Source organism: Malurus melanocephalus, unplaced genomic scaffold (assembly GCF_030028575.1).
Source record: "Malurus melanocephalus ecotype Western Australia unplaced genomic scaffold, MMel_1.1 scaffold_244, whole genome shotgun sequence".
Taxonomy (NCBI): domain Eukaryota; kingdom Metazoa; phylum Chordata; class Aves; order Passeriformes; family Maluridae; genus Malurus; species Malurus melanocephalus.
The window spans coordinates 476,490-485,281 of NW_026623476.1; positions in this window are offsets into that span (position 1 = coordinate 476,490).

Here is an 8,792-nt window from a genome sequence, read left to right on the forward strand (position 1 = left end):
ATCAATTGCACGTGGGCAGATTTTGTAGACCGTGATGGACTTGTGTTTCCCAAACCACATCAGTTATATGCCACAATCCCATATGCTTTTGTAYTGCTGATCATCCGATTCTTCAGTGAAAGGTAAGAAACAGGAATGCAATTTGATGCTAATGTTRGTCCTCATTAATGCTGAAAATAAGATATCTTTAGATCAATGTTATGTTTTATAAAGGAGGATTAGTTAATGGTTTATAGGAAGATCTAGTRCAGATAACATGGCAGGTGAGAAACTGGGAAATGTTTTCACTATTAGGTACATATGGCTGTGGTCCAATCCAGAAGGAAAATATTTCTATCTAGCTTTTCTAGAACACCATTTGGATACTTCTAATTATCTCCTTTCACTAGAGATACAATTAATTCTAAATCATATGGGTTTCCTTTTCTCATTCAGTGGAAGGATGGAGATATTTGTCCTCCCACCCAAACCTCTCATTTGATCTTGCAGCATTCGTGTGAGGCTGATAGATCCCAGGTGTCTCTCTGTGGCCAAACTAAGCAAACTGGAGGGATCTCAAAGTTTTGTGTGAAGATTTTATGCAGATCTAGTTAARCTGATTCCCTTTTTCCCTCACTTCGGCCCTGAAAACTGGATTGCTTCCACAGCTGGAATCTTRGAGGGCAGGCAGAGGCTGGCTCCACAGAAGAAAGTTACAACTATATTAAGATTTGCAGTGTTTTGACTTATTTACTTGTACCTCTTTTGCTTTACTTTTCTTTTTCCTCTTAAAAAAAGTGATTAGTAGGTTTTTATAATTATTTCAGGACAGAATGAGGAAATTTGGAATGTCGTAAGTTGGACAGACTTAAACCAGAAGGCAGATAAGATCATTCATGCTGGAAATCAAAAGTAATTTGGATCATATGTTCATAASCATTCCCAGCATCTCCCTAGTGAACATTTGCCCAAATGTATCTCACTGCAGAGCTCTTGGACAGGGCTGCTGTGGGTAATGAGCTCCCACATCTGGCTGCAGCAAACCTGAGGAGAGCTATGAGCAACGAGGAATCAATGGCTGATATCAGCACAGGGACAGGGCTTTCCACAGCACCCTGCCCAAGAAAAAGGGAGAAACCCTTGGCACGCTCTGCAGTGATTTGGGTTGGAAAAGGGAAAGAGAATCCATCAGTCTCGGGGAATGGCTGCGTGCCACGGGCTGGATCCAGCGTGGGTGGTGGTGGCCCAGTGAAGAACGTGCCAAGTGACTCTGCCACTGGCAGGAAGGAGCCCAGTAGTAATCCCTGAGCTCACATGGAGAGCATCCGTTCTTGCTTAACTCCAAMATGCCTCTGATGGACTCCAAAGTCAGAATGTTTCCTCCAGTTTTATAGCATTTCATGGCCACAAACTGGAGTCATTGGGTCTTTGTGTAACTGCTGCTAAGCTCTGGTTCCCTCTTGGGATTAGCTAGAGGGATATCCCTTTTTCTCAGCGCACTGGCACGTTCTATGGCAGATTAAATTGCATCAGATTTGTTTTCTTCATATCCTGGCATGAGAACAGCCAAGGTCTTGTAACTGTGTTGTATTTCTAAAGCTTTTMATGGTATGTCTTTTCAGATATATTGCTATACCTCTAGCAAAAGCCTTGGGTATAAAGAATGTAAGACGTGTGAAGCCACAGCCTAATCCTGTGTTAGAGAGTTATTTCCGGGAGTGCTCAAAACATCCATCCCAAGTAAGGACTCTCATTCTTTTAAATTCATTTTGCTTTTGGAAAATCCCACTCTTACTGTTTCAATCAGCTCTCGGCAATGACATCATGGGGTGAGTGCCAGCTGATTGACAGATGACTTAATTTAAAAAAGGATTAAAAAATTAAATTTTGGATTTTTGTTGCTGTTCTGCTGACAAGGGTATATGGCATCTGAAACAGAAAATACGTTTAAGATGTTTAATTTTCTGGCATGCGGTTCTAGGTTAGACTGTTAATAACATTTCCAGTGAAGATCAGTGTTCCATCTTTAACTCATTCTGCCTGGAGAAAACATCAGCTGRTGTCTGTTGTTGGAAAGCAGTATMATATTTATTGCAGGCAATAATATCYGAATGCTGGCATGGAAGCCTTTTGATCCGTTTTGTTGCTGCATGCTTAATCCTGGCTTATGTGAGAAAGAAAAGCAAGCCTTCTATTACCTTGTGTTTGTTTTTAAGATTGAACAAGGACAAAAGACTAGCCAATGCTTGTCATCTCCAGAAATGAGGCAGTTTGATTCTTGATGGGAAGCAGGTATTTTGCTGTGAGTGCAGCCTCAGGAAGTTCACTTACTCGACTACAGTACCCAAACAATTAGAGTTTTCCTAGGTTGGTTTTGAAAACAAATAGGTGCTTTCTAGTAATGAGGGATTTTGATAATTATTGATAATGGAACTTGACATTCTATCCCTAACCCTGCTGTTCTGTCTTTTGCCTGATAACATCAGGAGAAGAGGTATTGGTGTTCACACACAAACTCTTCTTTCCCTGGGCAACTATCCTGGTCTCAGTTCCATTCCTTCCTTCTGCAAGAGTRCAGTTTGACATTTGGTTTCTGAAAGGAAGAACAACATTTTTAGGCTCATCAGAGCATGGGAAGGATTCAGGCTGCCTCCTTTAKCTGTCCAGCTTGGGGACCAGTATGCCTGGCTGGCAGCTGAGGGCATCTGGGCTCTGWTGTGTGACTTATTTAAATATAAACAAATTCTTATTTATTATTAGGTAAGATAGTAGGTGCAATGTCCACAAGCGTTTATACATGGCACTTCCCTCTCCAACCCAACCTCTCATCTAACAGTAAAAGTTGCTTCTCTGAAAGTCTCAGAAGCCACCAGAAAGACAATAGAACAGTTTSTGGATCTGTTCACTTTGTGCCTTCTTTATTTATATAAATAAAAATCCGAGTTTCTGTGAGCGTTACTCAAAACCACTCCCCCCCATGCATATTTAATATTGGTAATATTTTAAAATTAACACCTTGCAACAGTGGGAAGCTGTCCTTTGAACTACAAAAGAAATGAAAATGATGTAGGATTGCATCTACTGCTAACAGGCTGTTGCATTTCTTGCAGTCAGAGATCCAAGGCCTTGCCAAGAAGTGCAACTGCACCGTTGTTATAGTGGAGAARTGGTTCAGGAGACGGCGAAACCTTGAGATCCCAACAGTGCTCCGGAAATTCCAGGAAGCTTTGTAAGAAAAGACAATTCTTTTTGTTATCCGTGCTTTACTGTTTTAGAAAAAAAAGATTGAAGTCCTCCCTTTGCAGAAGGCTGGGTCTGCCTGATGAGGGGTTTGGTTTCTGAATACACAATCAAGTTGAAAGGATTTTGTAGCATTTTTCCAAATGGTGGTTAAAAGGTTGGGTTAAAGGTTTCTTGTGGAAAAATAAACACCTTAAAAATGTTTTACAGTTTTCTTCTTTATGGAATAATGGATTTGTAGGCTTCCAGTACAAAGTGGAAGAGGAAAGTGCAGAGAATAGGAAAATATTCTCCTAATAATGTCTGCTAGTAATCATAGGGGAACAAAAATGCTKACCCTGGTTTAATGTTTGTACTCATGCTGTCATTTTGGGATGATGTTGTGTGTACAGTCAGTTCAAGAGMAGTAATTGTGCCATTCAGACTAAAGGACAGGTGCCACAGCTTGATCATGGGACACTGTGTGAAACAGGAACCCAAACTCACCGCTGAGTCTGGGCCAGTGAGCAGCTTTGATTGATAGTAATGAATATGKAAAAAGTTTCAAAACCTCCTGCATATGATTTTTCACTTATGTGTGAGAACTTCCTCCTACCTAAACACTTTAAGTGTGATCTAAAATCTCATACAAATTGCAAATCTCCAAATGGGCATGGCTTTACCTGCACAGCTCATGCCTTTTGGGTRCTGACAGTAACTGTACCAGTGTAAAGCAATTTCAAATGCTCTGTGTATTTGGCTTTTCATTAGCATAATTGCATTGGGAAAAATTCACCTGATTATAATATTGAACCTCTGTTACTATAGATTAGCTTAAGGAATGAGGGTTAAAAGTACAGCACAGAGCTCAAAGCTGAGTACTTTATCAAGATTATTTCAGTGTGAATCAATGTGATGATGATTTAGKGGTGTCCTCTGTCAGACATAAATCCAGATGATAGACAGAGATGTGTCTCTTTGAAGTCTGAGTTGAGTAAACTCTCCTGACATGGTTTGTCTGCTGTTGTTCGGGGATCAGTTAATTTTGTTTCACAAGTGACAATAAGATTTCCTGCTATTGCTAAAAGACCTGCCTGCCATGGATGCATGTCTCTAGTAACACACAACTAAAGAMTGAAATTCCAACTTGCTTGGCAGCTTGAGTGAGAATGAAGCAAACAAGTTTCTCTTATGCAATTTTGTAAACCTTGCTCCGCTCTTTGTCAGTGAATTTAATTGAATATAATTCTGTAGGCAAAAAATGAGGAACTGAGTTATTCCACACTAATAGTCAGTGTTATGAGCATTATGAAATCTTTTGAAAGCCTGCAATCTCCAGGATCCTTTTTCTGAATCACAAGGAAAATCTAATGAGGCAGATCTAAACCGTRCTTAAGCTATTAGTGCTCCCAGTTAAGCAACTCTGGGGTTTGGAAAGCCCTTTGCATGAAACCTTCACTGCCTTGTAAGACTTACCAGCCTTTAGCTCCCCCTACTAAGTTCTTTTTGGTTATATTCAATTCAAGAGAAAAGATTCCCAATGTTAAACYAGACAATCCCCTTGCACAGTTGTTKTTCAGTGTTCTCTCTGGTGACCGGGATCAGAGTTTAAAAGGAACTTGGGTAAAATTTGGTGACTTTGGATGAGTTTTACTTCTGCTTTTATTCACCAAATTCATAAAGAAGCTTGGCTAAATGCAAAATGAGGTAGTGCTCTGGCAGTCTTGCACATATAATGAGTTCATCTGAAGTGCTGTTTCTTGCCAAATGTRTTCAATTTATGTTTGTAGGGCTGGGGACTAATGGCACAGTCCTGTAGGTGCTCTGTGCTTTGGATCTGATTCAGAAAACCTTTTGCACTTTACAATTAACATGGAATCAGTCCTGCTATGTCCACTGGACCACTTACACCTTATTTRGAATGGGAGGCATGAGGGCAGAACCAGCCCCTGTATAAAGTCTGTCCCATGCCACAGTGTTGTGTTTTCCAGCATCTCTTGGTTAACTTGGAGTCRGGTATTACCTGTGGGATCTGCTCTCCCCTTCCATTTGCTCTCCTAATTTCCATCATATACCTCTGAATTTTTCTTGTCCATGCAGTGGGTGGTGTTCTATAGTGTTATTTTCAAATCATCTGAGGAAAGATGGTTTAAAGTTGAGCAGAAAAACAGTTGTTTATCACATGCGTATCAAGTGGCAATTTTATAATTGTTTTGCTGACCTCCTTCTCAGGTGTGAGATACATTATGTTGTCTTGCCTCCAGCATTCCATATCCTCATTTTTGTTTGTTGTTTTTCTTATAAAACTCTGTCTCAGTCTTTGAACATCTCATTCTTTCTCCTGGWAGATCAACTCCAGGGGATGTGGGGCTCAGAAAAGAGGGGCTGCTTTTACCACRCAGGTTCTCCTCTTCTTCTTTCATTTGGCATTTCATTAGCGCTTGCCAAAGAGCACAATGTCATTTTACACATCTCTCAATCTGTTAGKACACTATTCCTGGGGTGCTCTTCCCTTTCCAGTGGATTTAGCTTTCCTGGGAGCTGTTTGCTGCTCTCCTCTTGTTCTGGAACAATTTCTCCCCAGGTGTGGGGCCACGTGCTGTCCCTGTGGTCACAATCTTTCTTTGCATGTCAAGTCCTGCWGTGTTGTCCCAATCTTGCAGAACTGCTTAGGGGAAAGGTCAGGCTTGCTCCTACCAAGGGGGAAGACTGGGAAGGAAGGAGTTTTCCATCACCTGCAGAGGTGGGAGTGGGAATGCTTGGGCTGAGGCTCCAGCCACACCCAGTTSCAGGGACAATACCTCCCACACAGGCTCCAGAGTCATTACACTGATTGCTGCCTCTAAATCACGACATCCTGCTGTGACATCTGAAAGCAGCAGCACAGTTCACTCAGATGCACAAGGGCTTTTTCCCTTTGCTGACTTAGCAGGTCAASGGTGCAAACCCCGAAGTTTTATTTGCCTTGCTGGATATCCATTTAATGCACAAAAATCATAGAGCAGGCTAAAATCTGGCACACCTAGCCAGAGATGAGGTTTATAGGTAATTAAGGCCTTGTAGTAAGATGTAAACTAACCCAGTAGTTGTTAACAATTCATAAGGCTCCCCTGTTGGTGTTGAGAGAGATGAAGAGAATGAACCCAGGAAAAGGTTTGTTATCAAACATTAATTTTTAGGGGATTTACTACACTTACTGTGATCATTCTCTTGRTCAGTTCAAGCCTGGCTGGGAAATTACTGCTGTCATGACAATCAAAATATCTGTATTGTGATAATTTGAAGAATTTCCTACTTTAGCAATTAGTCAAACCTTAAATATTTAAATATTAATAATTCAGATACAGTTAATATGTGGCAATCCTTATTGTAGAGTGTGAGGCCACATTGATGTGAAGATTGTCTGTAATATACAATGATTTGCAGTAATTCTGGCTCAGGAGAATATCTATACAAAATATAATGTTTTGTTTCTATTTCTYATTTCAATTTTGCAGTTGGCGATTCTCATTCTATCTGACAACCTCCATTGTTGGATTTATAGTTTTATATGATGTAAGTTAACCTTTTGAAAGATTGATACTCTGTTTTTAACAAAATAATTTCTAGATTTTCTTGAATTCAATTGAGAGACTTAGTGTTTTCAATGGCTCTGTGGGTTCAGATCTTTAGCATATGTAATCTAGATGTGATGGGCTGCAATATGCACTGAGATTTAATTTTTAAGTTAACTTTTGACCTTCTRTGATAAAGGAATTTCTGAGTAATGAGTATTTTTAAGGCAAGCTTGAAGAAGTCACGCAGATGGTTTTACAACATGCCTTGTTAACACCTAAAAATGCATCACATGGCCATGTTTTCCTCAGAGGAGGCCATAAACCTTTTTTTGGCAGCATTTTTGGGGGCCACAGCTATTTATTGAGGTGTTGCTGCTGAGTCAGAAGTTGGGAGTAACAGAAAGAGTGGCTCTTGTAACTCGGTGAGCCCTGCCTGGGGTGTCATTAACGCTTCCCCTGAGCAGCGGAACAGATCCCGGCGTGTCTCTGCTCATCTGGCTCTTCTCCCCAAACACTGTTTATCATCCTCAGCCACTGATGTGTGTGACTGGTAAACACAGCAAATTTAATCACTGTGGCAACATAGCTTGAGTAATTGCAGTAATAAAACACACACCCACTGCTTTGGATGATGAAATTATGAACTGGAACGTTTCAGGTGTCCTGAAAAAAAGCCAAAAGTCTGGGAACAATGTAATAAATCTGAGATGTAACTTCCCTTTAGAAACTGGTGGAGCACAGTTATCAAGATTGCAGCTTCTTAGTCTGCTCCACTTAGAGAGGTTTTAAGTAGTGAAGATTTTGAGTTGATTCTTGTTGCTGAGCTGAGCAGTGTCTGATGTGTCTTCCCAGAAACCCTGGTTTTACGACATCTGGCAGACGTGGGTTGGTTATCCATTTCAGGTGAGCTTTTGACATCGGGCCAGTGGCCTCCAGGCAYTCCAGATATTTCCCCATTGGAAGGGGTAATCCACAGGAGCCTTTTCCCTTCACGTGGGTACCACCTAAAGAGGTGCAGCACCAGAGCCTTTTTTTTGGGAAGTCCTGCTGAGTGTTGCAGCTCCCTCTCCAGCCAGATCAGTGCTGTTTCCACCCACCCCGGGATATTARTTACTCACTGGAGATGTTATCAGAGCTCCCAGTTTCAGTGCAGAATCCCTGCACTGCTCCAGGCCCCGTGGTGCTTCAAGGCACTCTTATTTTAATAACTCTGCCCCATCCCACTGCCTTCTCACTTCTGTTCTAGGCAGGGGCCAGGAATAAAAATAATCCTGCCTCCCAGCTGGGTTTTCCCAGCTCCTGGTACACACCTGCCACCTGGGGAATGTATTGACCCAAGGGAGCAGCCAAGCTCTGCTTTCTCCATGGCAGATTCATAGGATTTTAGCATGAATAACTGWCATTTCAGTCATAGGATGTATGAGTGTTTATTATATTAATCGTTCACCAAAAAGGAGGGAGTTTATTTGCAGTTGTTTGTAATTAAATGCAGAAGGACTTTGCATGTAGTTCTCTGACAAAAACATGGAGAAAAAGCATGTTAAAATTCAGAGGTGGGGGAGGAACTGTGGGAATTGAGAGTTTGGGCTGAGCAAAGGTTAAAATACTTGGCTCCCAGAACATCCTCCCTAATGAAGCCCAGGACGAGAATTTAATTTAGCTTAATTTTTTAAACAAGACTCAGCAGAGAAGCAGAAGTCAGGAAAGGAAAAAAGAAGTAATGTCCCTTGGCACTTCATTTTTGCTRTTCTCAGAGTTAACTGTGTTTTTCTTCATCACAGACCCTGCTGCCATCCCAGTACTGGTACTACATGGCCGAGATCGGGTTTTACTGGTCTCTCTTATTTACCCTTGGGATTGACATCAGAAGGAAGGCAAGTGCCTGTGCTTGTTTGTAGCCTGAACCTCTGTTCTGGTGAGCGGGGAAAGGAAAACAGCGCTGGATCCGCGATTCGGTGCAGCCATGCGAGGGCAGCATCGCTCTGCGCTGGCATCCCGCACACATCCATGGATTAATCCCCGCACACATCCATGGAT